Below are 16,433 nucleotides of genomic sequence, written 5' to 3'. Positions count from 1 at the left end.
GGTCCTTCCAGGGGCTGCACTTTAGCTCTGGGTTTTACAGACAGGCCATGAACAGGGGCACCATGATCTAGCTGAATTAAGCCAGCCAGAAGAAGCAAACGCTCTAAAAAGCACCTCCCAGTAAATAAAAGGCTAAGGAAAGCTTGTGAGCATTGATAAGGAAACGAGAGCTCCAGGGGTAAAATAATCAGGAATATCCTTCAGCAAATCACAGCACCTGTGCTTTATCTACAGATCTTACCCTCGGGGCGGTCCAGGTCAGGATGCACTGTCACTTCACTGTGTAAGAGCAAAAAAGTGAACTGTCGGGATGAACTGAGGAACCACCGTCTGTCCTCAGTTCTGGCTGACAGCACAGGTAATTATTCTCATGTCTGCACATTTCATCTCTGTCTGATCAAGATTCCTAACACTAAAAGAAGTTCAGCCATAAAGCAGCCGGGCAATGGGGTTGGGGTTAGGGTCCCCCCATGCTGACCGGTGCCAGGGTGTTTGCTGGTGGAAGGGAGGTGCCGATAACCTGGGCAGATATTCAGGCTTCCGTTTGTTTTGCTGCCCCACTTAAGCCTTGCAGTGGCTGAAGCCAGCAGTGTTTCAGCGAGATTAGTGAGCCAAACTAATACAAACCCGCAGGCTTCAGGCACACGCTCTCCTGTTTAACGCTGTGAGGTCCACTGCCAAGAACAGCAGAGTTCAGACACAGCTCATCATTAGGAAACCCCTTTTTTCCCCGCTTTCATTTTTTCTGCAGTGACAAAGTGCTGGTGGGACCTGAAGCCCTGGTGATAGGCACCTGCGTCTCCCCTTGGGTCGGGCAGGGAAGATGCTGAGCTCGGCCGGGTCTGTGCCTGCTGCTGCCAGCACGGACTGTGCTCACAGCCGGGGGGGGGGCTGGGAAAGGCACAGCAACTCAGCCGCCTTCGGGGAGCAACCACAGCATCCTCTTGGAGGTGAAGGTCTGCCGTTAGGTGAAAACATTTCATCAGGATTTTTATTTTGAAGTACCTGTCGCTGTTCACTCATGATGGTAAAAGATTTTCTCTGTGTTTATGGTATATTAAGGGGACCAAAGCTCCTCTTCCTGTGTTCCTTGGAAATTCTGCCCAGCTATTTTAGGAAATCCCAGCATTGAAGGCGCATGAAACAGAAAGATGAGCTGCAATTGAAAGAGGAAGGGATGTGAGTAAAGGCTGTGAGTAAACAAAAAGCCATTTTAAAGAGACTAAAAAAATTTCATCTCGAGGAAGAAAGGGGGAAAAGGGAAGAAAGGAAAGGAACTTCCCTCCTGTCAAGTGCACAACCCCAGCCTTGCACTCTCCGAAAAGTGTACCTTCTCACCAAACAAAATGAAAGGCTCATGGCTGAGCTAAAATGAAGATGTCCATTTCTGAGCTAGGACTGTGAAAAATGCCCATAGAGACAACTGCTCCTCAGGCCACCGGAGGGGAAGAGAGACTGCCTGCAGCACCAGTCAGCTACACAGGTGGAGGACACAGGAAAGGCAGCTCCCATAGCTGGAGAGGCACTGTCAACTGATGTTGATTATAAAAAGGATTACGGCAGCTTGGCAAGATCGCTATGACTGCAGAAAGTGGTTCTCCTGTTTGAAAGTGGCAGGGATGGGAGCACAATTCCTTTCTCCTGTAAATAGGTCGTTATCCCTGGCAAAGCACTGCCAGGTGCTCTGTTGTTGAAACCTTCTTGCCTAAAGCTAGGGAGCCAAATCCCAGAGAACAGAAAGCGGCTTCTGATGAGGCTGCAAAGGGGCCGGGGAGGCAGCCGGAGGGAAGGGAAGGGACACAGCCCAGGCTCCTCATAGACTAGGGGCAGGAAGACAGCAGCAGCAGCAGCCTAACCAGTGCTGCTGCGGAGCCCAGTTTAGACCATAACATCAGTTAAGACCGGGGCAGCTGCAGCTAGACATGGAGGTGTTGTGCTGCCCACAGCAGCTTGGTAGGAGCGGCCCGTGAGCTGCTGTGGTGGGACATTTCCATCTGCTCCCTCGTCAGGGCTGGTGCACACTCCCCCAGAGCTCATCCCTCCGGATCCGGATCCACCCTTACCTGCAGCTTGCAGGTTCCACATGCCCAGCCCTGAGGGAGTCACAGAAATGGGAAGCTGGGAAAACACTGAGGTGTGATCTTGCAGCACTGCTAGAGAAACTCCAGGAGCTTTGAAAAGAGCAAGAATGAAAAAAATCCTCTGAAATCTCCTGAGTTCTCTTCTCCCTCATAAATTCTTTGCTCGTAGGCTTCTAAAAAAACTGTGAAAATCTGTAAGACTGCCTTCTGCTAGTGTAGTGAGATGAAACTTGGGGGAATTTCCCCTGTCACGCTATAGCTCAGGGACCATTTAGTGTGTTATGATTTGGCAGATACGGCTGTAAGGAAAGAGTTCCTTCTCTTCACAGATGAGCATCAGCTCAGTGTGATTCCACTGCAGCCAGGAGTATCTGGGAAAATTGAAAGGGGAGTCAGGCCAAAATGTTCCTACAAATGGAGTGCCAGGATCATTGGACCAACTCTCTTATTTGCACTGGTGCAAGTCAAGATGTGTATTTATTGCAGATAGCGTGAGGAGCTAACATGGAGAAAGATCAGAGCCTGGATATAACTAACACCAGAAGCTGCATTTACGTCAGCCAGAAAAGGGTGTCATTGCCTGGATATTGTGTTCAGGGTGTTCTGTATCTCTGAGGTTTTATTTTCCTTTTCCTAACCATAAAAATTATAAAGCCAGATTAACATAAAGATAAGAGGCCAGTAAAGCAGCGCCCTGGCTGAGCCGAGGGGGTGGCACTGAACACCTGCCAGCTGTGACACTCCTTCCCCTTCCTCCTCCGCGGTGGAGGATCTCTAGGGCAGCAGTGCAAGGCAGTGCTGCAAGCCCTGTGCTACACCTGCCCCAGGGGCACCACAGGGAAAGGTCCTTTCCCAGAGACCCGGCTGCTTTATGAACCTTGGTTTGCTCTTGAACACACCATGATATCCGAAGCAACCCAGCCAAAGGCAGCTGAGCTGAACCCACAGCGGTTCGCTGGCAGCACGGGCCAATGCGCACCCCTCACCATCGCTGCGCACCCCTCACCATCGCTGCGCACCCCTCACCATCGCTGCGCACCCCTCACCATCGCTGCGCACCCCTCACCATCGCTGCGCACCCCTCACCATCGCTGCGCACCCCTCACCATCGCTGCATTTCAGCAGTGCCGGGGGCCGCACCTTCCACTTGGCTTTTGCTGACCGCAGCAGGAGGGCTCAGCGGGGCGGCAGCCCTGCTCCGGGCTGGCACGGGGGTGGGCACGGAACACCGTGTCCGTGGCTGCATCCAGCTCAGGACCCGTCAGAGCAGAGGCACAAGGTGAGCCGGGGAGGGCTCACCACGTCTGCTGGTGTAGGACCCCGTGGGCGCCCTGGCAGCCCAGAAGGCACCGCTGCCCCGGGGCATGGCACAGGACCCAGCTGATGACTCCCAGGGAGAGCACTGCAGAGCAGCACGCCCTAACCCCCCAAACCCAAGAAGTGATGACCGTGTTGAACTTCCACAGTAAAAAAACAGCTTTCAGCAAAGCAGAAGACCAAGAGAAGCAGCCACTTAAATGAGTTCATCTACTCACAAGAGTCTGACTCCTTCAGTTCCAGAGGAGACACAGCTGTGTTATTTTACTACCATAGCTAGGATATAATTTGTATGTGCAGAATACACTTTTTGACCCACATTTCAGGCATCTGTGTTTACTCTGCTGGAAGCAGGTCAAGCTAGGAAGTGTTCTAGTTCACGCAGGCACGTACAGAAAGCTGTTCCCTGCTTCTGCTGAGAGCCTCTGTAAAGAAAATATAGCAGTTTGTAAATAACTCTTGAAGTGACAACTCTGTCTTGTTTCTTCATGTTAGAGCATGGGAGGAGCACAGGGAAAGGTAAGTTGTATTGGCACGTAGAATTTGGACTGTCTGGAAATAAGCATAAGATAAGATAAATGGAGGCACCACATACAGGAATTGCAATGTGTCCTCCACAGAAATATTACAGCCTTTCTGCATGTTCAAGCAACTTCTCTCTTGCCTTTGTTCTTGGGGTCAGAAGCAGTGTGAAGAGCAAGTCCTCTTCAGTGAAACTTGGAGTATGCATGTCCACATCCTTCCCAGGACAGAAACCCCCTGAGTTTAAAAATCACCTCATGTGTGGGAGGCAGTTCCCTTCCACCTTCGGCACAAGTGAGGAAAAGACTGGTGGTGCCACAGCATCATCCTGCACAGTCCTGGGATGGAGACAACGTGAATGCACAACCAGAGCAGACCAGAATGGGAAACAAGAATGGAAAGATTGCAGGACTCAGCCAAAGCTTTGTGGGATGCTCGTACTAACATGGGCAATAAAACACATCTTTCTGTATCTCCATACCCTGAACTCCAAGGTGCCAAAGACAGCCATCGCTACATGCACATCAGTGTAGTTGTATCAGAGAATCATAGAATCGTAGAATCACTGAGGTTGGAAAGGATCTTTGAGATCATCGAGGCCAACCATTACCCCAGCACTGCCAAGCCCACCGCTAACCTGTGTCCCTGAGCACTACATCTGCGTGGTTTTTAAACACCTCCAGGGATGGACCGTGTCCCTGGGCAGCCTGTCCTAGTGCCTGACCACCCTTCCTGTGAAGGAATTGTTCCTAATATCCAGCCTAAACCTCCCCTCACGCAACTGGAGGCCCCTTCCTCAAGCCACCGCACGCCCTGTAGCTACAAGGCAAGGAGTCTTTCGGGCACCCCATGGTGTGGTCCTCCAGTGAACTTGAAAAAACCTGCACATTTCTGTGGAGTTCCCCCTCAGCAGCTCCCGTACTGCATGAGCTGGGGCTGGGCCCCTCTGCCGGGACCCCTGGGCAATGCTGGTCCTTGGCAAATAACGGGCGCACTCTTCCCAGGGGGCTTGGCATGCCGACTGCAGAGCTGGAGGTGGTCAGGACATGGTGCTGCAGAATCCTTCCTATGAAATCTTGTTTCTAGGCTACGTCTCCCTGAACTCCTTCCACTAAACTAATTAAATGCTGATTTACAGGAATGGTATTTGTTTACATGTTACTGTTGTCAGCAATGAGCTGGGATGACAAAAGATCTCTGCAGCAGCAGATTTCAGGGACCTGATGATAATGGCACCACAAAGAAGCGTTCCCATGGCTGGGGAGCCGGCATCAGCCGCTGAGAAATGACAGCAATGTATCCACCTCAGCAGGATTGCTATATGCCACGCCAGAGATAAGCGCTCTCACCAGCCTTTCACACGTCCACATATCTTGCATTTTGCTGTGGGTTTCCCTGGGGAAAAGAGCCATCAGGGATACTGCTCTTTGCCCCATGTAAACTCCCATGTTGTAGAGATTTCTGAGGTCCCCAGCAGAGATTAGGACTGGGGTTGCCCTGTGCTACCAATGACTCACATGCCTCTGTCCCCAGTGCTTCCCAGTAAAGATGTCGCTGCCAGGCTGGGAACCTGATGTGCATCCGTCTGTGCCGAGGACAATCACGAACCGCTGGGCAGTTAGCCTGGGACTGAAGTAACTAGGAACGCCTCGCTCACAGCACTCTTGCAGAACACCCCCTGAAGGGCCAACCCTGGGAAGCTGGTGCAGGGTAGCTTCTACCAACCACGTACCACCCCTTTCCTGCAGCTTCATGTGTGGTGTGGGTGCAGCTATACAAGCTGCCACCACTGTGACACCCGTGGACAAGCTTCTCGACAGAGCTGCCAGCTCCCTTCCACCAGGCTGGAGCTGCAAGAGGTGCTCCCTGGCCTCTTCCCTGGTTTTAACTTTTTAGGTTTGGGGTTCGTGGATGGCTTGCAACAACACTAAGCAAAGCAAATCTTGTTCAGAGACTGATTTGATCAGAGCACCAAGGAGAGAAAAGGGATCTTTCTTCATCAGTCAGAAGCAAACACGGTTGAGGTTATTGCATGGTAGCACTCTCATCTACAGCTAAATTAATCCCTTCACACACAACAAGAGAGGACAATGTTACCGTAACGTTATAACAGTATTTCTGAGTGATGCATGTGAGTTCAATACTGATCTATTTTACCTGGAGGCAAACAATACCGATCTCTTTTACGGAGCTCATTAAATCCACGTAGACCGAGAGTAAAGCGAGTGTATAGTGCCCACTGTAAATACTTCTCAGCTTTAAGATCAGTACTAAGGAGGCTGGGAATGCTGCCGCGCATCAGCTTCCCTTGTGCGGATGGTTGTGTGGGGAAGCTGCTGTGAGGGACACCAGCCGTTCCCCATCCTAATTCAGGCACTGCCTGTCCCTCTCCCACATTACAGCCCATCTCCTGGTCCGTTTCAACCATCAGCTCATCCACTTGCTTGGCAGGGGAAAACCAGTATCAGGCCAGCTGAAAATCTGACTCCAGCCCTGGAAACAGCAGCTCTGTTGCTGGTAACATCAGACAACTGCATTAATCCCCACGGGGCTCTCAAGGAAAATACAAAGGGTAGATGGATCATCTACTGATGTCCAATAAAGTTTGAAAGTCTACAGAGTGTGGCCATGCTTCGCTGGATCATGGATCCTGAGGCTGCCAGGCTCCACATTAAAGAAACAGTAGGGAAAAGCATTTCACAGGCTCCTCTGATACACACCAGCCTTCCCAGGGACAGCCTTTATCTACTGTGCTTTCCTCACGGGCTGCCTCTGCAAGAGGAGTTACTCTGCCAGGCGCCCGCTGCCCGCCCGCAGCCTGCGGTGGAGCGCTGCCGTCGGAGCTGGTACCCCACCGAGACCCGCCTCCCGCAGGCGCCGAGCTGGCAGCCTCCGCATGGAAGCCTCCCTCCAGGGGCTCTGAGGAAAGCGCTTTCCCAGGCTGCCAACCAGCATGCTCAGCAGCAGCAGCTGTCTGTATCTGGGAGTCTTTAAAATGTCTCAAAAAATCAAATTACATGCAGAAAACAACCTGGGGAACTGCTTGGGGGGAGCATCCTTTTCAGGGGCTGAATCATCATTTTCTCACCAGGTGCCTAGTTTCTTTCCCTGTGATCTTCATCAGCATTTCTAGAAAAAAAAAAAGTGCCTGTTCTCTATCCTCTGTTTGGAGAACTCTGAAGACACGAAGAGAGAACAGTACCAGGGAAGCTTTGGGTCATGTCTTCTCCAAACTCCTTGCTATATAGGGCTCTATTCTTCCTTAATAAATTGCATGTGCTTCCTCTCAGAGAAAGTAAAACTGCTAGAAAACACAGTCCTGACAACGTACCTGGTAACAACCATGTCTGTAAAATAACTGCGAGAAGCTGATAAAACTGTTGTAATTGAGGTTGTCCTAGCTGCCGAAGTCAGGATGGGTGCAACTCCAAGCAAGGCTGGAAACCAGGCTCAGCACTTCTAGATTACATGGACAGGAACCTCTACTAGTGCCCAGGGACAATGCTAGTAGTTAATTAGCACAATAGTAGTTGTGCTAATAGTAAATGACAGCACAACTCCCTTAGCTCTCCAGTAAACGCATGCCTCCATCTATTCAGCTGCATTACCTCATCCTGACAAGAGGCAACCCTACTTTCCCAGCTCGGTGTCTGCATCACTGAAGATCAGGCTTAAAATATTTAATCCCAAAAGATGTCAGCCCTATGTATAAACTTTGCAGAATGAAGAAGGACACCAGCAAGTCTTGAATCAATTTTAAGTGGTTATGGGTCAGACTGCAAATAGGTAATTCCACACGGTGTCAGATGCTCCTCTCCTTTGGATCTGGCTGGCCCATTAGCTCTGTAACATCCACCATGTGCGCAAGCACTTGCACTGCCCAAGTAAAATACCTCTGTCTCTTGGTCTGCCCATTTAAAAGCATCAGCCCTCTCTGCAGCACAATGCCCAGGATACAGGATAAAAAGAATTGTTCCCCTAAGCCGGCACAGTAACCAGCTCCAGCAGATAACCTTACTTTATACCTGAATGTCCTGACTTTGCCTGTCAATCCCAACCTTTTATTGCAAAAATCACAAGCAAGAACATACAAGACATGGAGCCAGTTAACTGCGTGGGAATACAATATCAAAATAAACAACAAACACTGAATTCCAGGTCAGAGAAAAACCTCTCCTTTGCCCCATCACCTAATTGAAAATGCTTTCCACAAACAATATGAAATGTTGGCTGCTGTGTAAACGTCAGCTACACTAAAGGGACTCCATTTCTCTGAGACTTTCTCCAGTGTCTTGTTCAAAGCCAGAAAGCTAAAATGTCTTAAGCCAAGTTCAAAAGGGTAACGGAGCTCCAGTGCGTAGCATGCTCCAAATCCCTCCTTACTTCCCCCCTAGAAACCCAACAGTTTTTTATAAAGACGATCCTGAAGAGCATCAATGGAAGCACCGTGGAGAGAGGACCTGTGACATTCTGGCAAGATGCTGCAGGGAGCCCCAGGAAGGTTCCCTTTGGTGACACAGCGGCAGCACCAGCTTCCTATCTCCCATAAGGGGCTCTGGAGAGCAGCGGCACCGCCTGGGGCCAGGGGACATGCAGGACAGCCATACCTGAGGAGGAGCTTGGCACTCACCTAAAACCTTGAGAAGCAAAGTACCGAGAGGGACCTGCTTTGGATGCAGGATGTTCCCAGACAATGCGCTGCGGTGATCTTTTCGCTGAGATCCCATAACTCTGCATTCACCATTCATTGCATCTCAGATACATGCTGGATGAGGTTATCCCTCCTGTTGCCAGAGGCCTTCCAAAATAGGCTGAGTCCAGCTTTCTTCTTCCGTACCACACTCCTCCTCCAGCTCTCACATCCATGTGATCTCCAGCCAGCAGTTGGCAACGAGGATTTCTTGAGATGCCTCTACAATGAGTTGATCTACAGACATACAAAATACCGGTATCGTATAATACATCTAATGAACTATGAACAAATGTCCAGAGACGGGAAACAGAAAGACTGCTGGGTTCTGATCACACTTCCTTGCCTGCCCTTGGGTTAAAATGCCCCAACTGTTCTTCCAAGCTTAATTTACCAGCACAGCACTAAGTAAAGAGCTAACTAGTGACTGTTTACAAGCCTCCGTATAACATTACTCTCCTGTGCTTGCAAACTTCAGTGGGAATCAACACACAGAAAAGTTTTCCAATTATCTACACTACCTGGCATCCAACCTTGGCATCAGCTTTCCATACAGCACGCTGACCTGACGACCAGCTCCCGTTCAGAACAAAGTGTAAGAACACCTTACCTCTTCTTCAGTGAAGACATCACTTTAGCCCTTGTCATTCCATACTGCTTGCAAATACCTTGCAGCAGCTCCTAACCTCTGGGGTTATTTCTTTTTTTAGCAGTCACTGCAGCTAAACAATTGCCATCTCCTGTAGAAAGCATTTGGCAGGCTGTCAGTAAGAGAGGAACAACTTCTACAGGAAGTTCTTCCTTTTGCTTTTGATACTAGGGACCAAAGATGGTGGCACAACTGTAACTCACATTCAGCTAAGAGAAGCCAGGTGATAACCCCCTTCCCAGCTGCAGCACAGAAGAGCAGCCCACACACTCTGCTCTGGCACTGCCAGACACCATGGTCTGGAACCACGGACCTCCAGGTCCCTTGAGCACACTCGGGCATCATGCCCAAAATATGGTCTTTGTCAATGCACCCTCTTCAAGACTGAATCCAGTCCTCTGTAAACTGCTCCTACCTAGATTCTGGTTTGGTGCCCCAGCAAATCTGCATTGCACATGTTGTCATCTGGCTTGTCCCTGTGAGGTACCCACATTTCTCCCATCCTCCTGTTTTCCACTCTTTTCCTGCATCGACTGGGGCACCTGTCCAGGTATCTGCCTCCACGTCTTGTGTTTCCCCTGGAAACATCTGGTTTGGATGAATTACTGGCCATTCTCCTTCCCACATGCCTGTTTGGGGTATGCTCAGTTCCTTCCCGTCTCACTTGAGGCAATGCCTTCTTGGGAATACCCCTGTCACTCAGGCAGCTCAAAGGCAGCTTCTTGGTCACTGTGACCCTGGCAGCTCCCTCAGCCGCTTTCCTCTTTCCAGGTTGAAGAGCTTCTCTGTTCTCCACTTCGCATCCTTCCCAACCACGCCATGTGTATAACTGCTTCTTGCAGCCTCACATCTCAGATTCCTGAACAATGATGAGCATCTGTAGATGTTCCTCCCCATTATTCTTTGCCCTGTCTTGTTTTGTTCTCAATCCAATAGTCTCCCCCATGCGCATGAATTTTATCCTGTGGTCTATCGCATCCCAAATTTTATTGCTTGTAATTCCTTGACATTGAGTCATTCCCGTTCCTGGATAAGGGATGAACAAGACTTGCCCTTACACGGAAGGGTGAAAATCTGATCTCGCTCAAAATGAGTCTTCTTCTAGCCCTTCAGCTGCTCAAAGTGATCTCCCCTTCTGATTCAGGGGGGCAGGAAATCCCTCCCAGAGGCAGCAGATGAAACCTTTCTCTGCACTGGCAGAGCATCATCTAGGAAAGTTACCGCTACTCATTTTATCAAAAAGCAGCATTTTTCATCTCAGGAGCTTTTGATTCTTTCCTGGACTCAGAATTGAGTTTGTGACTATTTATGATACCTGGGATAAACTTTAGAACCCAGTCAAAACACAAATTTTCCATAGAAGCCATGTTCCCATCCGCAGTACAATGGGAAAACCAGCAAAGAACATATGGTTAATTTTCGTGTGTGTGTGTGTATGTGTAATAAATTACAAGATTAACAGAGGGTTGAATTTAAAATTTGCTAATGCTATTATCCCAGTGCTGGACATTTTTTTGGTGACAGACAGGTCTGAGAGGAATTCAAACTCAAAAACTGTCAGTGAATTATTTCCTATATAAAAGGTGAATCATTGTTTTCAGTTACAGAGGAAAAAATCCTAAAAATTTCAGCAGGAGAGCCCCAGGTGCAAAATCTCGAGAAACACATTTGTTCATGGGAAGCAGTCTCTCTGGGACGGTCCCTTCCCCATTCCAGTTGGCCAGAACAAATGGGAGCAGGGCCGCCTGTCCAGACAGCCAGCTGGAGGATCAGAGTTTGATGTGCCTGTTCCAAGCAACATTTTGCACCTGGAAAGAGCACCTGAAAACTTGAGAACTGCAGCTTAAAAATTAAAAGGTAGATTTCAGAAAAAGACCCAGAAGATCATGCTGGAATCCCCGCGTAGGGCAAATCTGGATGCTTTTCTGTACCTTCACTCAGCCCAGCTGCGATACTTCATTTCCGTATTTACCAGTTTATATATGTGTATGGGTTGTTTTTTTCCCTTTTGCTTCCAGTACGTTGGATCCCAGTTCATGATGGTCCTGTGATGTTTGGCACATGTGTCACCAGAAACCTAGCAGATTGAAATTGTCATCTCTCAGCCTGATAACTTGACAGCTGGTTTCTGAAAGCAAAACTGGTACAGAGGTAAAGTATGAGTGGGCTTAGGCAGAGTTCAAATGACCATTCCTCCTTTCCACATGCAGTCCAGTTCATTTTCACAGAGAGACACGCTTTCTCTTAATAGCTACTTCTTCCCAAAAGTAAAGACATATGGTCAATGGAACAACTGCTTTACCGAATGCAAACAAATTCAGCTCTTGGTCTCCATCTAATCATTAATACAATGTTTATCCATCCCATGTTGCAAGAGCATAATGTGTTCCAAATGGGAGTTCTTGAGAAAAAAAGGCCTTCATTGCCAACCCTTCCCCCTCCTCATGGCGAATACTTTCGTTAAGAGCTTCAGGAACTGGAATTTCTCTAAGCAATAGCCTATCAACACAATCTAGCTTTCCCCCCACCCCCCACCCCGCACACACATTTTGATTAACGTTACAGAAATCGTGTGTTGCACAATGCAAAGACACTTGACTTCTCTCCTTTATAGTATGTGCGGAGGAAAGCCCCTCTCTTTCTTCCCCTCATTCCAGCTTGAGCCTTAGACATTCCAGTAAATAAATCCAGTGTTCGCACTGGATAGGGACATCAAACATCTTCAGATCGTCCACCCTTTTCTTAATGATTTTGTACCAAAAAGGTCAATGAACATTATTTTTTTTTCTTCTATGGCTTGAGGGGGTGTTTGTTATTTAATGTTTATTGAGTAATACCACATTTCCTATTCCTGGAATCTTACCATTCTTGCAATGCTTCTCTTAGCGAGAGGGTATGAGCCACATTTCCTCAAACCTCTATAAGGCAGCCAGGCAGGAGAGACACTGCAGGGTAAAAACTGGTGGGTGATAGTGAAAAATGAAATGTTAAGGTTGAAGCACTTAAGCAACACAGAAACAGGACGTAGGACCATAGTTTTCCTCCTTCAGGTGGAAGGCCTTATTTGGTCAGACAAAATTGACTTTTTGCCAACCTTTTCCATTGCCTCGAGACATGGTGCCAAGTATGTGCTCCAAGCAGAGGGAATGGGAGAGAGGAGATGCTGCCGGTCAGTTGCGCACAAAGCTTCCTCTTCACTAAAGCATGAAATGGCCTGAGAGGGAAAGAAATCCTTCACCGCTGAATCTGCAGGCTGCTGAAGGCTTCAGCCCAACACCTTTGTTCAAGAGGAGATGAAACAAAACACAGAGAAACACAAGAGACTTCTTGAGTCTCACAGCCTCACCCTCTGTAGTTGCAAGCACAGAATGATTTACATAAATCATCTGCTTTTGCTTGGAAGGGAGATAGGAATTACTACAGTGCTGGTCTTAAAAAAAAAAAGATTAATGATTCCTTTTCTGTCACAGAGAGGAATGTAATCTATGAATAACACTGCATTTCCCCAGATTGCTCAAATGAAGTGGCTTGTTATATGCTTACTCTTAAAAATGTAACCTTTATTCCAGCTTTAGATTCTTAAACCTTCAGCCAGCAGAGTATATTTGTCTTGTTGACTAAATGAAAGAAAAAAATTTTTAAAACCAATGGTATCAGATACTTTTTTTGATCTAAATTTTTATAGGCAAAGATAGAATCACTTCTCAACCTTCTTCAAGGAGTATAGTATTTGCCAAAGTGAAAAATGCATTTTTCATATTGCAGATTTTTTACTTTTCTACCTCCTATCTGACCCACGTGTAATTTGTCAGCCCACTTAACCCTCTCCAAGTGTGGCTAGCACAGCCAAACCCAATATCTCATCGTGGTTTCCACCACTGAAGTTCAGAGAAATGCATCCTCTCTGTGCTCTCTGATGCACCCTGATTTCCCCATTTGCTCACCACAAGGACGGTACGGGCCTTTTTTTGCCGAATTGTCACATTAGGTCATCATACCCAGAAGTAAATCTACATTTATTCCCCTATCTTTCCCAGATTACCATCCTTTAAGATGCCATTCCCGTGCAAGTGACGAGTCCAATAGGCAGTGAGGTGGCAGAAATGGACACCACACAGATAAATTTTATCTCGGTCACTGAAGGAATCCACTGGCTAAAGCAAAGAGTTACAGAGTGAACAAAGGAGATCCCAGATAAATCCCTGCTTCCCCCAACCTCGTCCAACAGCAGCAGTCAAGAATATGCTTGGAGTCCCAGTCGCAAATCTTAACCTCAGACTTGTCATGAAAAAAAAATAATAATAAAAAATACTGGATTTTTTTAATTCTGTCATGCAGAATTTAAAATTACTATGGTCTATCAGATGACCTTAAAGCTCATGCACTTCAGCTAGAGACTGGAGAAACAACATGGTTGAACCCAAAGGGTTCAGCAGCCAAGGGAGATGACAAATCAGTTGCAGAGCCTTCTTCTCCATAGGCTTAGAGGAAGAGGGGTATCGGATGGGACGTGGCTTGCCAAAAGGTGAACCACGAGTGCCAGTAGTGGAAAAGGAAAGGCTGTGTCTTCTCTGAGTGACACAAAATTGCCTCTTTGCCCAGAAATGGCGCAACTCCGCACAGTGGTGGTGTGCGGTGACCTGTTGTGCCAGCTGTACAAGGGACCAGGGACACTGTTCCAGCTGTGTAGACCTAAAGAGCCTCCCACTAAAGCACAATCTTTCTAGCAGATGATGAGGACTTAGGTTCACTCAACAGCCATTCCAGGGGAAGGATGAACTTCTTGGTGCTGGCAGCTATGTCTGACAGGCGGTGGTTGATGTTAATGGCCATCAAACTGCGGTGCCAAGAAGCAGGAAGACATTGCCAATTTAAAGCAGATCCAAGCCCAATGAAACGATCAGATTCACTGTAAACGCACCATCCCAGGAGGAGAGGTCTGGAAGGAGGACTCTAGCCCCCAGCCCACCAGGAGACACTCCAGCTCACTCCACACTCGGGGGGGGGGGAAATCACGGACTGCATGGGGCCAGTGCACCGTACCCTGTCCTGCTCCCACACCTCCTCTCCACCCCCTGCTGCAGCCCCAGCCCCAGCGAGCCTCTGCCCACAGGTTTCCATCCAGCCTGGCATCCTCCAGCACAACCCACCTGGGGACCCAGAGGAGCCAGGGTGATCCTGCCAGGGGTCCCGGGAAGGCCGGGGTGCCTGGCCCCACATCCCCACGCTGGCAGATCCTGCGGTAGTCTTCTCACTAGATGGAGCTAGCGGATGGATGCTGGCAAGTCCCTCCTGGAGATGCCCTGCAGCCAGCACCACATGGAGAGGGGATGGATCCCCTGCAGAGCCCCTGGCTCCTCAGGGCTCCTCCACGGAAAAGGCGAGCTTTTGTTAAGCGTGGAGGAGCGGAGGTTTCAATCGCTAACGTTTTGGCTCATGCAGATGCAGAAGACGTGGATGAAGTTTTCACAGAAGTTTGGGAGGCAATGGATTCAAGTAAAACTGGGAGGAAATAAACACTGCTGCAAAGCCGGCTGCCTCTGGTACAGGAGGAGCCAGACAGAGGAAGAACCAGGACCATGCTGGAAACGCTGCTGCCCACAAATATCCCAGCAGTGATGAGGTAAAGCTCTGGAGTAAATTTCCATTGTCTTCCAAAAGCAAAGTAAACATTTGGAGGATTGCTCAACACCAGCTCTGCACAGACAGGGAGAGAGCTGAGGTGCAGTACAGGGCTAAACAATTGCAACTGGGGCACCAGAGGTTGTGCCTAAGTCCAGTCACGTTCGAACCTGTTGCATATTACACACTAGAAGGTGGTGGAGGTGAGGGAACCGCAGGCCACCTCCATCCCTGGCTCACAACAGTGCCTGGTTAAACACCCTGGGGCCACCCGGCACACACATCCCTCACCTTCTGTGCCACATGTCCCGGCCAGCCCCGCTCAGCACCCCACAGCCAGATGTCCCTCCCCAGGGACCTGCTCCCTCCAACCCAACTCCCTGCTCCCACCGCTGGCCCAACGCCCTCTTCTCCGTGCTGGTGCTGCAGCTGCTGCTTCAAATCCCTCACCAGCTGGGGTCTTCCATTCTGCCATCCCCACCACTCTGGTAGATCCAAACCTCTGGGCCATGCTAAGGTTTCAGCCCTTCGGCTTTTGTAGCGCTTTGCCAAGTGCTAGACTTTTCAGACTTTTTCACAGCTTCTGTTCATCATCCCATGACCTCACCAATGCAGTCATGGGCTGCTTTGAAAATCTGTGCCTGATCTTTGTTAAAGTCTATTGGCAGAGGAACAAAATGGGTGTGAATAGATACATCTCAGCAGAGAGCCAGGTGAAAACCTACAGCATGATTCAGAGGATGAAACCAGTAATCAGCCCAGAGAAATCCCACTTCCTATCCAAGAAACCTGTTCTGAACGCTTTCTCATTTGTTACTGTGACCTCTGTATGTATTTTTTGGATGATTTATGAGAAAATTTGAAAATTGGTCGGGGGCATAAATTGGTGACTAGCAATAAACATAAAGCACCGACCCCCTGCTGAGCATGAAAGGCTGGCGGGTACTCCTGGGACTGTTCTTTCTCAGATATTCAGACACAATTGCGGCGTTTCTGGAACAAGTTGGCATTTTATCATGGACATATGATACATTGGGCGTTACCCAGACTTCAGTGAAATGCACATTCAGCTTTGGTTATTTTTTAACAGATCTTTTGTTCTGTGTGTGAGTATATGCCCCAGAAAGGCAAGTGGGTGAGTGGCTGTGGGCAGAGAGGTGCTGCTGACCCTGCTCAGCAACTGGAGTAGCAGCTGGGTTCTCGGGTTTGGCTTCCCTCTGTCCAGGGGCATCTTCACACTTTCTGCATGACAGGTGCACAGAGAAAACCAGGTCACCCTCTGACAGGTTACCCTGGAAGCAGCGGAGGCTGGGTCTGGGAGCCGGCCACTCTTATTCAGGTGCACCCTGCAGATGCCCAGCTCGATCACCACTGCCAGCAGGTCTCTGCCTCATCTGCAAAGCAAGCTCAGGTCTGGCAGCATCTGAAAGGGATGTTAACACAAGCTAGTGTGGCAGATAAGCTAGGGCTGCTAAACCCACACAGCCCTGCTGGCCTTCCCACCTCTGGTTTCCATCACAGGGGGATTCCCACACCGCTGAGCATTACGCAG

The 16,433-nt window shown here is 49.0% G+C and overlaps 1 long non-coding RNA gene across 5 annotated transcripts in view; it reads right to left on the bottom strand.

Annotated features, from left to right (window-relative positions):
• The window catches only part of LOC308067313, a 51,133-nt gene that overhangs the window by 14,634 nt on the left and 20,066 nt on the right, over positions 1 to 16,433 (bottom strand). For all 5 annotated transcript variants that reach the window (XR_013929520.1, XR_013929521.1, XR_013929522.1 and 2 more), the window contains exon 1: positions 1,006 to 16,433. This exon is cut by the window's right edge and continues 20,066 nt beyond it. This is a non-coding gene — a long non-coding RNA (uncharacterized lncRNA). The remainder of the gene's footprint in view (positions 1 to 1,005) is intronic.

The sequence above is a fragment of the Falco punctatus genome, assembly GCF_963210335.1.
Source record: "Falco punctatus genome assembly, chromosome: 7".
In the NCBI taxonomy this organism is placed as follows: Eukaryota; Metazoa; Chordata; class Aves; order Falconiformes; family Falconidae; genus Falco; species Falco punctatus.
The sequence above is the reverse complement of the archived record's forward strand: the minus strand, read 5'-3'. Positions and strand labels throughout refer to the sequence as shown.